The 18,113-nt window shown below is 45.2% G+C and overlaps 1 protein-coding gene and 1 long non-coding RNA gene across 4 annotated transcripts in view; one reads left to right on the top strand and one right to left on the bottom strand.

Moving 5' to 3' along the window:
* Positions 1-18,113, bottom strand: part of TTYH2 (tweety family member 2) — an 84,621-nt gene that overhangs the window by 50,951 nt on the left and 15,557 nt on the right. The window lies entirely within an intron of this gene.
* The window catches only part of LOC310755722, a 481,307-nt gene that overhangs the window by 50,181 nt on the left and 413,013 nt on the right, over positions 1-18,113 (top strand). The gene's annotated exons all lie outside the window — the stretch shown is intronic.

Here is an 18,113-nt window from a genome sequence, read left to right on the forward strand (position 1 = left end):
CAAGAATGCATTTTTGCAGCCTAGTCTCAGCTCCAGACAACAAGCCACATTAGATTTGCAAATACACCACATGGAATACGGCACAAATTATGTAAAATGGAGGAAGTCATAAATCTGCGAAGATATGGAAGCGGGTCTGAAACATGCATACTGCGTGGGGGCACAAGAAGCTTCCGCACGAAGCGTGAAAAACTAGCCAATTTCATCCATGGAGGATAAAAACCGTGGAGATCGATAGTCCCAGTGACTACTTCAGCCTTGCAAATAAAGTCACAAACATTAGCAGCCCACAGATACTAGGTGTGCCGAGACGTACCTATACAGTGGTACCTCGGGTTAAGTACTGGAGGTTCGTTCTTAACCTAAAACTGTTCTTAACCTGAAGCACCGCTTTAGCTAACGGGGCATCCCGCTGCCACCACGCTGCCGCTGTGCGATTTCTGCTCTCATCCTGAGGTAAAGTTCTTACCCCGAGGTACTATTTCTGGGTTAGCGGAGTCTGTAACCTGAAGCGTCTGTACCCTGAAGCGTATGTAACCTGAGGTACCACTGTATTAGATACAGTATATTATTGCCACAAAGGGTCAAAAGCAAAGAAAAACCCAGCGCCACATGCTGATTTTCATCTTGCAAAAACACCCCTGCTTGATTGCCAAGAATTCATACTTGCCACAGGCAACCAAGTTAAGCGGCTGTTTACAAGCCAAATATAATGTAAACAGAGTCCATTCACTAGACTTTGCCACCATTGCTAAAATGAAGTTGCTGGTGTGGATTCTCTCAAAGCTCCCTTCGGACACAACACTAAAAAAACCCTGTTTTTTATTTACTGTTTTATCAGTCGTTCCCAAGAGCATGCACCTGCTTCTCCCGGCTGACACACCAAATTTGGAACGTCTGCAGCCAGACAAACATTCCAACATACAAAACAGTTGTTGTTTTTTTGTAGCCACAGCCACACTGAGTTTCAAACATCTGAACAGCTTAAGCGTTCCGGGGAGCCCGGTGCTAAAATCCAAAGGAGGTCAGGAATTAAGCAGAAAAGCAGCACAGGCTTGCTCTGATTACACACTTTCAGAAGCAACGAAGAAAAGCTTAACATCCGCCTGGCTAAGGGCAGGCTTGCAAATCACGTGACCTCCAGCTTGCCACGTGACCTGTGGCAAGGCTACGTTTCCAGTCAAGCAAAGTGATGTCCTGAGCATGGGATGTAGCATGAGGCGTTCTCGTACTGGTGAACATATTTTACTCCAAGCAAAAAACAGTCCCTACCAGCCTTCGAGGAACACCTGGCAGCAGGGAACAGAGAAAGAGAGGAGAGGCAAGGCAGATTTTACATGGAAGCCTAGGGAAGTTGAGCTGCAGAATGAAGGACTGTAAGAGACATACAGTGGTACCTCGGGTTACAGATGCTTCAGGTTACAGACTCCGCTAACCCAGAAATAGTACCTCGGGTTAAGAACTTTGCTTCAGGATGAGAACAGAAATCGTGCTCTGGTGGCGTGGCGGCAGCAGGAGGCCCCATTAGCTAAAGTGGTGCTTCATGTTAAGAACAGTTTCAGGTTAAGAACGGACCTCCAGAACGAATTAACCTGAGGTACCACTGTATTTCACTTCCTGGTTCCTTGCCAGGATTCACAACTGTCTAACATTTTTACTCTCTTTTTGTTAGGAAATAGAGGAAAGAAGCTACTGTATTTTTTGCTCTATAAGACACACCCGACCATAAGACGCACCTAGTTTTTAGAGGAGGAAAACAAGAAACAAGAAAGCAACGCAAAGCCTCTTGAGCAAAGAGGCAGGAGCAATCCCACTGCACTCAAGAGGCTTTGTGTGGCTATCCCTGAAGCCAGAAGAGCAAGAGGGATCGCTGCGCACTGATCCCTCTTGCTCTTCTGGCTTCAGCGATAGCTGCACAGCCTGCATTCGCTCTGTAAGATGCACACACATTTCCCCTTACTTTTTAGGAGGAAAAAAGTGTGTCTTATAGAGCGAAAAATACGGTATCTAGCTAAGCCGGGGTTTGTTTGTAAGGATAGAGATAGGTGTTCCAAACTATCTGTTTTCTAAGTAGAAGGGGGGGGGGCTACATTTGCAGAGAATGATTATTGGGTAGGATGAGAGGGACAATTAACTATTCTTCTGCAGCCCCCTTCCCCCGGCTCTGTTCCCCCACCACCACCCAGTGCACAACCACAGTGGGCAGGTCTGGTGGTTGGGGGACACTGGCAGACGGTGTGTAACACTCCCCTGAAAATGCTGCCTACTTCATGTGGCCAAAGATACGCAGGAATCATGAGCTTGTTGGTGTACCATATGCATGTACTTTTTACACATGCACAACTATTGCACATGTAAAAAATTGTCACCTGTCTCTCCTCCACAATGACTTCTTGTCAAACAGAAGTGGTTTGGCTTTCCAAATGTGTGTTCTCAGATCTGTATATCAGAAATCCTTGGAGCATTACACAACATATCACAGCATTACTGTTCGAAGGAGAAGCTGAACAAACCTATTCTATGATGTTTTCCTTCAAACAACCAATGTTCAGCTATCCCTTCAAACCGTATTTCACAACCAACATTTAAGAAGCACGTTTGAGTTTCTGACAGGGGCCCTGATGCCTAATGCAAGCATTATTCAGAAAGGGCAGAAAGCATGAGAACCAAGTTAAAAAGCAGGTGTACATTTGGGGCAGTGAGTGTAGGTTTTACATTTCCATTATGAGCTAAGCCTCATGTGTATAAAAGCTTTTAACAGGCAAGAGTTGAACATATGAGCCATGAGCTATGGAGAAAGCTACAAGTACTTAAGACATGGATTCAAATTACACCACAGCTTTATTTAACTCATAAGATAGAACACCTATAAAATAAGAATCCAGTTATGAGAAACCAAGGCCACTTACCATATACATCAATTAGAATGTGGAACAAGGACTGAAAACACTCTGCACAGTATGTATATGGGAATCTAAGTCTGACCGCTCTATTAGAAGGCACATTGCAAGCTCAGTTTTATTTGATATAGCCATAGCAAATATATCAATATCCTCAACGGGAAAGTATTTTTTATCGGGCAATTCAAACTATGGACTGCTCTCAATATGGTGCAGAGCTTGCCTCATCTTAATGTGTTGCATATGCAAGGCATCCATGCTAACAGAGCTCAAATAATAAAACACAAGCCATATTTTCCTCAGAGAGCCGCTTTGTTATTTAGCCTCTCCTATCCCATCCCAGAGCACACAGTGGCCTTTTCATTAGGATGACCGAATGCCTGCTCATGCCTTGGAACCATGAAGCAAAGCTTCCCCCTGCCTTCTCTACATCTCCACAGAGCTGTTTGGTTCTCCCTTTTGTTCTCATTTCCTCCCTCCAACAGGATCCTGCCCTCCCCACCTCCCAGACCCACATTCCTTTTAAAACCATGGTGTGAGAGTAGTTTTCCTGTGGTTACAATCCATGGCGTTGTTGTAATAGTTGAAGGCCCAACATCATGCAGATGGGGCAATATCTCGGTCCCTTACCACACATTTGCTGCCTGCAGACCTGGGATGAGATACTCAGCCGGTTCCTAAACATGAAGCATTAACTTATGCCAGGTATGGCACTGGTGGAGATCACCTGGGCATCCGTTGGCTTGGAGCATCCGTCTGTCTCAGGAGACAATGGAAGACTGTGCCTTTGAGAGTGAAGTCAAGCTGTTTGAAGGTTGCAGCGCCTGGTTTTGGCTATTGCAGAGCATTCCATACTGGTGCTAGCAATCACTAGTCTACTGAATCAGCACTTCAGGAAGGGATGCTTGGAACAGTTTCACAAGGCCTCCGAGAGTAAATAAGAAAGGTGTGCTTTGATCTACATAAACTAAATTCCCAGTTGTTGTGCAACACCCACAATCACCTTAGGATTAAGGAACAATTTGGGTGGAGGGGTGGTATCTCCTGGTGTTTAAGATTTCGGCACAAAACCCTGTTGACCTCATCTTGCTCCCTTATACTGCTACTTCAAATCAGTTCTGAAAGAGATAAGCTATGGTTCCTAGAAGAGGAAATTATACAATTGGGCAGTTGTGTGCTTCCATTTGATGAAAAGGATCGCAAAACACCAGGGATGACATCAGGCAGTTCACAGGATCAGTGAAGCCATGTCTTTCTATCATGTTCCAAAAAGACTGCTAACCAATGAGCAAAGGAACAAATGGTAAATGTGGTGGCAGATTGCTATTTTCAGTCAACATCTAAATCCAACACACTTTAATGAGTAGCATGCCATTCACCCATCATATCACTGCTCGGCAGGTGGAAAAGTGTGAACAGGATATTACCAAGCTGAATTACTCATACAATCAACAAAACAGTAGATACTCTCAACTTTTCAAGTGATTCCCATGACGAAGAAGCTCTGTGCAAGCGAGCAGTTCTGTCTTCTCCGATTTACACACAGTGAAGCAATCAAGGAGGAATTGTGCAGCTTAGAGAACACTCTCAGCTTACGTTTTCAAAGTGGTGTTTTGAAAACTGTAGTTCCCACTGCCAATCTTGTCTAAAGCACCTTAGTTTCTTCTCCAGACCACACTTTCTGCACCCTGCATCTGAAAACATGCATATCCTTGTGCATTATCTTCATAAAGCAGGGCAGTGCATTTGAAAGGGGAACAACTAAGGCACAGAGTTAATTAAGTTACTTGGTCAAAGATCACTCTGAGGTCAAGGGATGAATGGAAGTACCCTCAGTTAGGAGGATGTGGACACAGCTGCCAATGCCTCTTTCTTCTCCCCAAAGGCGCTTTCTGAGAAATTATCCACAGCACTGCCTGGAACAGACTTCAACCTGCTCAAGGTTGACTAAATAAAATTCTGAACGGCAAAGCTATTGACAGGCTATGTGCGTGAGCAACAGACCTGGGGGGAAACTTTTAGTTTCCATTGCTTCCTCAACAGCATTGAAGCCCTCTTGTTTTCCAACCTTCCAGGAACACAGTGGGCTTTGCACATTGAACCTGCCACATATTAGGATATCTGTTTGAACAAACATCTTTTGATAGTTTGGTTCCTAGATTCTTGGAACAGAAGCATATTAGGCAGAGCAGTATTTTCTGAACTGTGAATGTTTAAATCATGCACCCAGGAGCCTGGTATAAATTGAGGGTGCTTGCTACAAAGCCCAGTGAATTAATCTTCATTATCTCTAGACACCCCCTGCCAGGAATATACTCAGGATTTGGGATGGGGGCGGGTGGGTAAATAATGCAAATTATGAAAATGAAAATGGTATGTCAAGGGTGACTCCATTCCAGGACCTAAGAACAAGTAATGAGCTCACTCTTTCTTTCTCTTGACTTATCATCTGCAGCCTGGCTTTGCATTTCTACTCTACCATTAAGGTTGCTGAGTGTTTGTGGGCACGAATCACAATTGCATAGCCTAGCCTAGCCTACCTCACCTCGCCTGTTGTGAAGATAAAGTAGGATCATCCTCATGTTTAATATTCCTTAGTGGAAGGGTGGAAGTGAAAATAACCTATGCAAATTAACTTACGCTATTTATTTCTGTACTAGCCAGCTAAAGCTCCCTCACACTCGCCAACACAGAATCTGACCCCTACTAAAAATGAGTATGTTGGGGGTGGAGAGGGGGTGTTGAGTAGAAGCCTACCATTATCTGATGGAAGTGGTTAAAACAATCTTCTAAACACACCAGCAGCTTTTGGAATAACTAAACAGCACAGAGAAGTACAGCCTTTTCTGTGTCTTAGCAGTCAAGCATTAAAATCATTACGCCATGTTTATAAACAGCCAATCCCCCAATTGTCTGTAGGAAATAAGAATTGTTTCCAAGCAACCAAGCAGAAAAAGGAGACTTGGCTGTTCTCTTCCCTTGCAGGCAATTTTGATGTGCTATAAATGACTATTTTTTGAAGACGTGTGGGCTGGCGGGCAACTTCTGAGAACTTATATAGACAAATGTAGCTTCTTCCATCACAAACCTCCTCACCTGAAAGTTTCAGGCTTCTGTGGTTGGTAGGTGTTGACTAATCTAATCCTCCGTAATATGCAGCAAATAGAAATAGATCTCTAAATGGCTATTACAATGTAGCTTCTAGTGTATGAATTTCCTTTGGAAGAAATAATTCAGAAGGGCCCCCACACCAACAGCCTTCACTCTCTACTGTTGTGGTCCTTGCTTTCCAGGCCAGTAAGATTATTTTACCATGTGGGGTTAGAGTTGAACTTGCAGTGTTGCACTCGTCTCAAGCTTTTAACTGAAAAAGATCTTTGTATTGGTAAACATGGAGATGGAGACAGAGACAGACAGACAGACAGACAGACATCAATGAACACAGCTTAGGAAAGAAAGCAGAGCAAGCGAGGCACATAAATTCTAATTTTCTGCTTTGTCTCTACATTGATGGTCATTTGCTGAACCAGCCGTAAAGTTTCTAGAATGTATGAATCAGCATTCATATATCCACAACTGGATTGGTCCATGATAGACAGCATTTCCCCCCCACATGGGTGATTTCTAACTCACAGAGAGAGAGGGAAAGAGAGAGAGTGAGAGAGAAAAAACCTTCTCCTTTCCAAAAAGAGACAATGAAAAGTGATACAGCAGTACCTCAGGTTACATACGCTTTGGGCTACAGACTCCACTAACCCAGAAATATTACCTCGGGTTAAGAACTTTGCTTCAGGATGAAAACAGAAATCGTGCTCTGGTGGCGTGGCAGCAACAGGAGGCCCCATTAGCTAAAGTGGTGCTTCAGGTTAAGAACAGTTTCAGGTTAAGAACAGACCTCCGGAACGGATTAAGTACTTAACCTGAGGTACCACTGTATTTTCCTTTGGGTCTCTCTTGGCCAATCAGGAATTGAATGTCAGGTGTTTGGTTTATTTTAATAATAATTTTTTACTTGGTGGTTACATTCAGAAAATATAGACACAATCTAGAACCTGAATGTAACAACCAAACTATATGCACACATTGTGCGCATTATAATGATATCTATTGTGATGGGTCATGATTGATTGCCACTTAACTGGGATTTATCCATGTGAAAGAAAGTGCATTGTGACTTCAGAGACAACAGGTGAGAGACATGAATCCCCTGGGCATATTTGCCATTTCCTAGGTTAAGACTAATGCAACATGCGCTCAGGGCACCCTCAGGGCAGTTTTCAATTTATAGGCAGTTTGCCTATAAAATACATCCTAGAAGAGGTTTCTCATGCATGAAAGAGAAGATGCGTTTGGCCCAACATAAAAATGTAGAACAGGCACATTTTGCCACAAAATATTGGTGGGTACGACAATTGGCATGGCGTAGCTAGCCTCTGAGGACACCTGCAGATTGAAAGACTGGACGGGAGCTATAGCCTAGTGGTTTGCAAAATAGCTGTGGCCAAAAATCCAGGATAACTGCATCATATCAGGATGCTAATAACCCTTATTTACTAGAGGTTTTTCTTTCCTGACCACCTTGTAAAGATGGCACGAAACTGCAGCCACCATGTACAATGACACAGAATAATACATTACTCAAGAGAAAGCTGCTCAGAATTCCACTCAGATTCTCCCTTTAGCACTTCATGTACCCTGTGTGTTTTCTTCTCTATGCAATGCAGATTATATTTCAAAGCAGACCCCCTGAAGTTAGAATGGAGAGAGTGATGCCATAACTGACTAGGAGTGATTACTATACAGGTTGCAAACTTCTTGTACATATTCTGCAGCACCACACACTCCAGATGCATGCATTTTAATTGCTCAGTAGTCCACTTGTGCAACAAACGCCGATTTGCAATGCAAACGGTTGTTGTGGAAGGGCACAACCTGACAGGCAGACCCCCAGAGTTGGCTGGGCCCAAGGGAACACTCCTATGCTTTGGGCTTTAAGAGGTGGACCTATAGTTCATGTCAAATGGATTGCAGCTGTCCAGGGCACAGCTGCTTAGCAGGCAGAAGCTAATACACTCGGCTCCCCTTCTCCCATCCGCCCAGCTGCTTGGAAAGGCAAAAGGAAAATCCCCCCTTCTCCATATATGTTGGGACCCTCATTGCTTCCCTTGCCCTCTTCCAATTGCCCCAATAAAACTATTATTATAATTGCATTTACACCAATATTCTTCCTCCAAAGCACACCTTACAGTTCTCCATCCAGGTAGCTCAATGCTTAGCTTCAGTAATAAGAACTTTGACACTTGCCTTAGGACCATATTAAGCAAGGGTCAGCAAACTTTTCCAGCAGGGGGCCGGTCCACTGTCCCTCAGACCTTGTGAGGGGCCAGACTATATTTTTTGGGCGGGGCAATGAACGAATTCCTATGCTCCACAAATAACCCAGAGATGCATTTTAAATAAAAGGACACATTCTACTCAGGTAAAAACACGCTGATTCCCAGACCGTCTGTGGGCCGGATTTAGAAGGCGACTGGGCTGGATCCGGCCCCCGGGCCTTAGTTTGCCTACCCATGATATTAAGCATTATCCCATGGCATCTGCAGCATGAACTGTAGACCAGTTGAGGGGAACCTTTGGCCCTCCAGATATTGCTAAACCACAATTCCCATTGGCCCCAGCAATTATGGCCAATGGCCAGGGACAATGGGAGTTTTATTTATTCAAGTTATATCCCGCCCTTCCTCCCAGAGGAGCCCAGGGCGGCAAACACATCCATAACTTTTTTTTAAAAAAGGGTTTTAGTCCAGCAAAATCTGGAGGGCCAAAGTTCTCCCCATGCCTGCTCTGAACCTTCATACCTCTTACCAGTGATGTTGATTTTTCTGGGAAATGTTGAAAGCAGAAGCTTTTCCAGAAAATTTTCCAGTGACTGTAAACTGATTCAGCATACTTGACTTAAGAATCATAAGAGTTCGATAGGACCACAAGGGCCATCTAGCAACGCAGGGATCTTTTGCCCGACATGGGGATTGAACTCACAACCCTGAGATTAAGAGTCTCCTGCTCTGCAGACTGAGCCTACTTGTATTTCACAAACATAACCTTTTAAAAGCATGTCATGCAAACTGCTTTTTGCTGAAACGGGTGGAATTTGACATAATTTTAAGTGGGGTATGTGAATGGGGAATGAAGTCCAGGCATGCAATGAGACTTTTTCATGCTCTCTTTCCCCACATATCCCCTAAATCTATTCTAATCTGTTATCCCCCAACCCTCTGGAGTAGATTTGAGGGCACAGGGGAAGGAGAGGGAGGGAAACCCCTATTGTGTAAGCGGACCTCGTTTCACACATGCAACAACTTAGCTGAATTGAATCCCCGCCCAATGTAAAACCTTTTAATACACAACAAACAAACAGCTTATGCGTCCTTTAAATTGTTCGGATTTTCAAGGAGAAAAATGAGGCCCTGAAAATTAATTTCTGCATGCCCCCAAAAGTGAGCATTCAGATGATATATGAAAGAATGCTTCCATGGAAGAGTCACCTGAAAAATATATATACTAAATTGTAGCATTGAAATTTCCTAGCTTGACTGGTGTTGTATACATCTGTTATGCCACAAATTAATTTTGTGCAACAATGCATTTTTTTGAAACAGAAACATTTCAGCAGGTAAAAAAAAAATCACTTCTTGCCTCTACTTTTCCTACTTCGTTTGAAGCTTGCACAGTCTTATCTTGCTACAATGATTGCTTAACGCATCCAAAATCTGTGAAAATCCCAAAGATTGCACTTGAATTGAGCAAGCATGCTAATGCACTCAGCTTCTATAGCATGGGTAGGCAAACTAAGGCCCAGGGGCCAGATCCGGCCCAATCGCCTTCTAAATCCAGCTCGTGGACAGTCAGAGTGTTTTCACAAGAGTAGAATGTGTCCTTTTATTTAAAATGTATCTGTGGGTTACTTGTGGGGCCTGCCTGGTGTTTTTACATGAGTAGAATGTGTCCTGTTATTTAAAATGCATCTCTGGGTTATTTGTGGGGTCTGCCTGGCGTTTTTATATGAGTAGAAGGTGTCCTGTTATTTAAAATGCATCTCTGTGTTATTTGTGGGGCATTGGAATTCGTTTGTGTCCCCCCCAAAAAAAAAATAGTCTGGCCCCCCACAAGGTCTGAGGGACAGTGGACCGGCCCCCTGCTGAAAAGGTTTGCTGACCCCCGTTCTATAGCCACCCAGCCCCAAAAAGCTCTTCAGCAGAACAAATACTCAGGGCAGCTTAGACACAGTGCCCCACATCATGCAGAAAAATGCACATCTGAAACATAAATTTTGGGTAATGTGATTTAATGTGGGCAGCCAAAGACTGAGATATATGCTCGATGAGCACTTTGCCAATATGCTGCCCCTGCTCTCTGTTTAAGATTCTCGGTTGTGATAAAACACAGCTGTGCAGCGGTTCAGGCCAGCAATAGCCTCCTAAATAGCAAACAAACCATTTCCTGGAGAAAGGGGTCAGAACTGTCTCATGGCCCATGACTCAGAAACCCATGAATGCTGCTTCTCATTTCACCCCTGCTCCCTGCAAGTGGCCAAGTTTAGGTCTGAACAGCCTTAACCTTCCGTGCAGATAACTTCTGAAACAAAGCGAGACGGCAAATGCCCAGTTCTGCTTCTCCCCTCCTTGCCACACACCACAACAGGGTGGAAACATGGTACTAGCTCGTTCCAGAGCCGGGTGGCAATTTGGCCAGAAGCACAGAGATAACCATAGAGAAACTAGGAGGGAGTCTGGAGAAAATGGGGGAGCTCATTGAGGGCTATTCCAAATGGAGAGTTCTGCAAGGACTGTGAGTGATGGCATTTGGAGCACCCTGCCTCTCCCACAAGCTTCCTAGGGAAAGTGGCAAAGTCCTGTCTGATTATTTTTGCCCTAAAGGTAAAGGGACCCCAGACCATTAGGTCCAATCGTGACAGACTATGGGGTTGCGGCGCTCATCTCGCTTTACTGGCCAAGGGAGCCGGCGTACAGCTTCTGGGTCATGTGGCCAGCATGACTAAGCCGCTTCTGGCGTACCAGAGCAGCGCACGGAAACGCCGTTTACCTTCCCACCAGAGCGGTACCTATTTATTTATTTGCACTGAGTGCTTTCGAACTGCTAGGTTGGCAGGAAAAGGGACCGAGCAACGGGAGCTCACCCTGTCGTGGGGATTCGAACCGCCAGCCTTCAGATCGGCAAGTCCTAGGCTCTGTGGTTTAACCCACAGCGCCACCCGCGTGTGATTATTTCTAGCTGGCAACAAACACCTCAGGAGCACAGCACATGACACAGCGAGACAGCCATCCTAGGGACAAATGCTACCAAGTAGGATGTCAGTAGAAACAAGGTAAAGGTAAAGGGACCCCTGACCGTAAGGTCCAGTCGTGGACGACTCTGGGGTTGCGGACTTCGATCATAAAACACTCACGCACCCTGCACTAGTGACAATGGCTGGATTCAGACATTTCTTCCGTTTTCCTGGTGTCTGCCTATATGATACTTTCCATGTGATCTTTCACACAACATACAAACCATTTCTGGAACTCTAGCGGAAGTTCAGCACTCATTTCCATGTAAATTGCTTCCAGGAAGAAAAAAAAAATCCATGTGGCAACCCTGTTAACCCAGAAAATCACAGGACGAAATTTGGGGCAGCACTCCAGGCATGCAAGTTTCTCCCCCTGGGTATTTTTGGGGAGGGAGGATGGACAGAATTAATTGCACAGGCATAAGAAGGGTGCTGACGATACCTTCTGTTGTATCTTACACCACGCCTGCTGGTGCAAATGAAATTTACTGTAACACGGCGCTGCATCAATCCAAAAGCCGCAGTTCTGTAATGCAACAGGTACTTCGCCATTAAAAAGAACATTATAATGCCAGCGCTTCCGCCCCAGTTTCTCACCGGGAAAATGAACTCAAATAACACCCACATCCGAATGTGCTGTTAAGAGATTTGCTTCTGTGCTCATTTTAAGATGCTGTTGTTGAAGTCCTAAACCAGGTGTGGGGAATCTGTGGCTCTCCAGATGTGGCTCTCCAAGCCAGCATGTCTAGTGGTCAGAGACAAGGTGATTTGTATGCCAACATCTGATAAGCCACAGCTCCCCCAACCGCGCTCTGCTTGACCTAGGACCCCATTATCTACTGCCTACACCTATATTAACCTTTGTAGTATTAAAGACCCTCCTCCCAAGCCCGGCTCTCGTCTCCTGCTGAAGCAGACCGATTTGGAGAGCACCAGAGACAGGACCTACTTTGCAGTGGCCCCTGGACTACAGACCTCTCTCCCTGAAGAAACTCAACAAATACTTCTCTCTGCATGTTCAAGCATGCTTTGAACATGCTTTTGAGTTGGATTATTATTATTTTTTTTATCTTCATTTGCTGGCATAATAACACCATGGGAAGGGGATTTCCAGCTCCCACCCCCTGTCTTTGGAAGGCTTGCAAGTTGCTGCAGGAGAGGGACCGTAAGCAACATTTATAGGACCAAGGTGAAACCAACACGCTCCTTTGTTATTTTTTGCTATTTTGTTGTTAAAGTAATCTTTGCTGTTATTTATAGTACTGAAACATTGTTTTCTGTATGTTATACTTGCTATTGTGTTGCTGTTTCACTATGTTGTTAATAATTTTTTTGTTCTGTTTTTGCAGTTGCATCCCTGTTCTCTGTTGTAAGCCACTTTGTGCATGATTTTTATTTTTATTTTGGCATGGAAAAGTGGCATACAAATACAATTATGAATTAATGAATGCTGATTTTTTAAAAAGGCCTTTTAGCCTTGGTTTTTATCATTGTGAGATTTATATAGCTCATATGATTCTTCCGTTGCTTAACATTTTTTCCTAGGCCACCTTGTAAAGCAGCTGGTGTCTAAATCACTGAGCCTCTTGGGCTTGCCGATCAGAAGGTTGGTGGTTCGAATCCCCGTGACGGGGTGAGCTCCTGTTGCTCGGTCCCAGCTACTACCAACTTAGCAGTTCGAAAGCACACCAAAAAGTGCAAGTAGATAAATAGGTACTGCTCTGGCGGGAAGGTAAACAGCGTTTCTGTGCGCTGCTCTGGTTTTGCCAGAAGCGGCTCAGTCATGCTGGCCAAATGACTCGGAAGGCTCCCTCGGCCAGTAAAGCGAGATGAGCGCCGCAACCCCAGAGCAGTTCGCGACTGGACTTTCAGGGGTCCTTTACCTTTTTTAGCCACTTCCTGGTGGTACTAATCCCTTCCATTTCTAGGCTAGTGCTTCTCCCTACAGGTGCTTGCAGGAAATCCTTATATTTCTCATCTCGTCATCAGTTTAATATTTATGCCGGGAACTTCTGGAGTATGCTCCCCCAAGGGGCTGCCTGACATACTTTTAACAAAACGATTTGATTTGCAAAGCAGTCTCTCCCCTCCACAAAATGCACAAAGCTCTTCACATATTTATTCCCAGTGCTTCTAGACTACCCCATAACCAACGCTCTCACCGAAACTCACTTGCATTCGCTGTCAGCAATTCTTATAACCACCACTTTCTAACGTACACCATTATTATTATTTTCTTCCTTACTTCAGATGGCAGGCGGAGGGGACTGAGGCAGAGAAAATGATGGTTCACCTCAGACCGTGAAAGCTGACCGGAGATTTGAACGGAGACTTCCCAATTCACAACTCATAAGTGTAACAGCCAGTGAAGTGGTTCTGAATGTAGTTACATTCAGTGTTAGAAACTCAGATCTATAAGCTAGGTGCCAAATGGCTCCTTAAACCAAGGCCACAGTCGCCAAAATGGAATGTCTAGTTGACATTTTGGGGCAAGACGGCTCTCAAGCCTTATTTTTCAAATGATGGACTGTGACTGATTATCAGTTAAACACCTGGCTGGTTCAGATAACAACCTTGAGCTAGGTTAAGAACTTTGAGAACTTAAAAGAAGAAAAGTCACTTGATCCCCAGGGACAGTCCACATAGATATTGGCATATACCAAGCTCTTTTTCTTAATGTTGACACAGATGATTCATAATGTAATAATATTCTTCACAACCGTGAGCAGGGCTCTGGGGTGGGGTAAGTGGAGACAAGCTACAACCATTAATTATAACGTTGTTATAACTGCTCCTGCTCAGGCTGCACAGAAAAAGCATTTTGGTTCCAGGAATTAATTCTGATGTTGCAGAGAAAAAAGATAACTGATAGAATTGTACAGGATGTGGTATTGGTGTGTGAAAACAAGCAAGATCCAATGATCCCCATGCACCTCCAGGTGGCGGAGATGTCACTTGGTCTCAAAATGTGCCTGGCTCCTGGCTAATTTCAATCCCTGACTAAGGTGTATGGAATTAACTGAAATTCTGGGCAGTTATAAGAGAACAGTAAACCCAGGAAGAAATATTTTGCATACGTATTCATACACAAGGGACACGGGTGGCGCTGTGGGTTAAACCACAGAGCCTAGGACTTGTCGATTGGAAGGTCGGCGGTTCGAATCCCCACGACGGGGCGAGCTCCCGTTGCTCGGTCCCAGCTCCTGCCAACCTAGCAGTTTGAAAGCACGTCAAAGTGCAAGTAGATAAACAGGTACCGCTCCAGTGGGAAGGTAAACGGCGTTTCCATGTGCTGCTCTGGTTCGCCAGAAGCGGCTTAGTCATGCTGGCCACATGACCCGGAAGCTGTACGCCGGCTCCCTCAGCCAATAAAGCGAGATGAGCGCCGCAACCCCAGAGTCGCTCACGACTGGACATAATGGTCAGGGGTCCTTTACCTTTTATACATACACAAATGGCTACACACATATAAGCTGTACGGAATTATGATGGCAGAGAAGGGGAAATGTATGAACTGACACATCAATGCAGTCTCCCACGCTGTTTCCCTCAATAAAGCTTTATTGAGCCCACTCACTTCAGAGGCTGGCTGTGTGGGGCTGCCTTTCATCAACCCAGCCTGGAAACAGTAAGGGTCTTGTGGAGGAGAGGGGCCAAACACGAAACACCCCCCCCCCAAAAAAAAATGGGAGAGGATTTTTGTTTTTTAAATAGTTGCAAGGAGTGCTTCAGGCACAGAACAGTTTTTCCAGGCCTATTCCTAGCCGCTGTCAAGAGGCCTCTCTTCCACCCACGGGATAGAAGGATGCTTTGTCAGACTGGGTTAAGATCAGAGGCTCCCATCAGCAGGTTCAAACCAGTGCTGGAACACAGGGGTGAAGAGAGGCGCAGACCATCAAAGCACACAGCCATACAATGTCACTTGACAGCAAAAAAAGGCCTAGCTCTGATTATGTGGAAAGTCAAATGAGAGGCTGTAAGGTTTGCAAGGTCATACAGGGGAATAAAAGGGCTCCCCGCCCCCCCGCCACAAGACCAGTGGCAAACAAACAGCAAGTGTTTGTTAACAGAGAGAGCCTTCTGTGGCAAGGGAGACCTTTAACTTGAAAGGACAGAAGAACAAAGGCAGGCCATGCTCAGTGTGATATTTTCATGCTTCAGGAGCAAAAAAAACCACAACCCTCCAAGCTATCTACAGCAGACACCAAGAACCTGTACTCTTGTCATAGCTTCCTCTGATCTAAATCGCACAAGTCACTTCCTCCCCCTCCACCAGTTTGAATCACCTTAAAAAAAGAAAAAAGGATCCAATCTCAGTGGTAGGTTTTTTTAAAAAATATATTAAGGGGTGGGTTTATCTGTTTCTGTAAAAAGCATTTCAAGGAGACAATGATTATTCCATAGCCTAGTAACTGACAATCTAGAGTATGCAATTTAGAATAAAAACATGAATTAATACAGCATTGTGAAAAAGTTTTGATGAAAGGTATTTTGAAGGGCGGGGGCAGAAACACACAGAGCCTTTTGATCACACTTTAAATTTGGTAATGAACCAAATATAAAATGTACCAGCACCATCTTTTAACCCATGCTCTCTGTTGCTGCTGTTGTTTTTTCTGTGCAGGGGAGGTTGCTTAGTCTATACAGAAGCAGTGGTCAAAATATGATAGCAATATGTGATGTAGTGGTTAAGAGCGGTAGTCTTGTAATCTGGGGAACCGGTTTCGCGTCTCCGCTCCTCCACCTGCAGCTGCTGGGTGACCTTGGGCTAGTCACACTTCTTTGAAGTCTCTCAGCCCCACTCACCTCACAGAGTGTTTGTTGTGGGGGAGGAAGGGAAAGGAGAATGTTAGCCGCTTTGAGACTCCTTCGGGTAGTGATAAAGCAGGATATAAAATCCAAACTCCTCCTCCTCTTCTTCTGTCAAGCTCAGGATGGCTACCATCATGCTATAAACAGAGACCATAAACCACAGGCCACTTATTTTGTCCACCACCAACACACATAACGTAGCCCCTCTCCCTATTGGCCATGGGAGAGACTCACATCAGAATAGGAAATGAATGAGGCTCACGAAGGAAAGCCAAACTGGAGCCAATTTGGAGCACAGAGGTGGCAAGGAAGGAAAGGATTAAAAGCATGCCATGATCAATGCATTCCACACCACCCCTCTGGAAGCAGCACTGCTAAAAGAAACAAAAGGGACAGCACTGAAGGTCTGGATACAGAGAGTGATACAGAAATACCTCCTGCCCTGTGAAACTTAACTGGCAATTTTGACCTCTGTGTATACAGTGGTACCTCTGGATGCGAAAGGGATCCGTTCCGGAGCCCCATTCACATCCTAAAGCGAATGCAACCTGCGTCCGCACATCTGTGGGTCGCTATTCACCGCTTCCGCGCATGCGCGTGACATCATTTCGAGCATCTGCGCATGCGCGAGCAGTGAAACCCGAAAGTAACACGCTCCGTTACTTCCGGGTCACCACAGAGCAACCCGAAAATATTCAACCCAAAGCTACTTCAACCTGAGGTATGACTGTCGTTCAATGAGAAACAGCCACTGGCAGAGGCAGGGACCTGATGGATGAATGCACATGGGATAAGACAGTTGCATTTTTAAATCAGAGGCTGGATGGCCATCTGTCCTAGAGATTCCTCCATTGCAGGGGGTTGGACTAGAGAACCCTTAGGGTCCTTTTCCAACTCTACAATTCTATGATTACAGAGACCTGGGTTTTGGAAGGATCCAATACTGTATTTGACTGCACAGCAGTTGGTGAAGTACTGAGTTATGGTGCACTGGAGGACAAAGCTCAAGACACAGTATGCAGTCACCTGCCACAGGCAGAACAGCACGCCAAGGATGCTGCAGTCACATGGCTTTGATTGGCAGCAGACCCCCGCCGCTGGTTTATTCTCTGCCTGCGAAGAGAAGCATTCAGTGCACGTTTCATCGCCAACACTCACACCACCAAGTGCCCTTGGGAAGGGAAGGATTACCATCAGGGATCCCCCAGAGTGGGCAGCTGCTGTGCCACGCTCCAAAGCCCGCTTCCCTGCTGGCACCAATAATCCCAAGCTGTGCCAAGATCGCAAGAGGCAACGGTCCGCAGCCTGGCCTGTATCTGCTCCCACTTGGGCCCCTTCCAATCCTGAGCTCAGAGCAGCGTTTCACAAAGGGGTGGGTGTGTGGGAGGAGAAACAAGAGAAGGAAGAAATAACTCTGCTCGCTTCCTTTCCCCAACCGCCAGCTACAGGGCTGATAAATGGCCGCTCAGTTTCATCCTGGCACAGCGCCCCGCGCACTCAGCCCCCAAACCTCCTCTCCAATGTGGCCTAATATCACCAAGCAGGGAAAGCTCTGTGGTCTTGCAAAAGACATGTCTCCCTGTCCACGTGGGACCAGGCAGAAACCTTCGTATTTAGAATGGTCATCAAAACATAGTCCCTGTTGTAAGAATTTTAAGGTCATATATATATATATATAATAAATGCTCATAAATGTATCAATGTCTGGAGCAGCACAGGAAGACTTTCCTGAAACCATTTTGACTCCCTGAAACCATTTTGACTCCCTGAAACCATTTTGACTCCCAAAGTGACCAAATGTTTCCTCTGCAAAAAGGGAGGGGGTGAGGGTTCTTTCCCATTGTTTCAGGAAGTGGGTAATTACCATTTCAAAGGAATAGGCAGACCACCAGAAAAGGCAATCAGATAAGGCATTATCAGAAAACCTGCCAGACAGGAAAAACAACAACACTCAAATTTCTGTTGTAGACCGCCTTTTCTGTGATGTAGGTATAATGTTTGTGGGGGGAGGTCTTGGGTTACACCCCTTCTGTGATGTATGTATGATGTATGCA

This window comes from Podarcis filfolensis (assembly GCF_964270895.1).
Source record: "Podarcis filfolensis genome assembly, chromosome: 2".
Lineage (NCBI taxonomy): Eukaryota > Metazoa > Chordata > Lepidosauria > Squamata > Lacertidae > Podarcis > Podarcis filfolensis.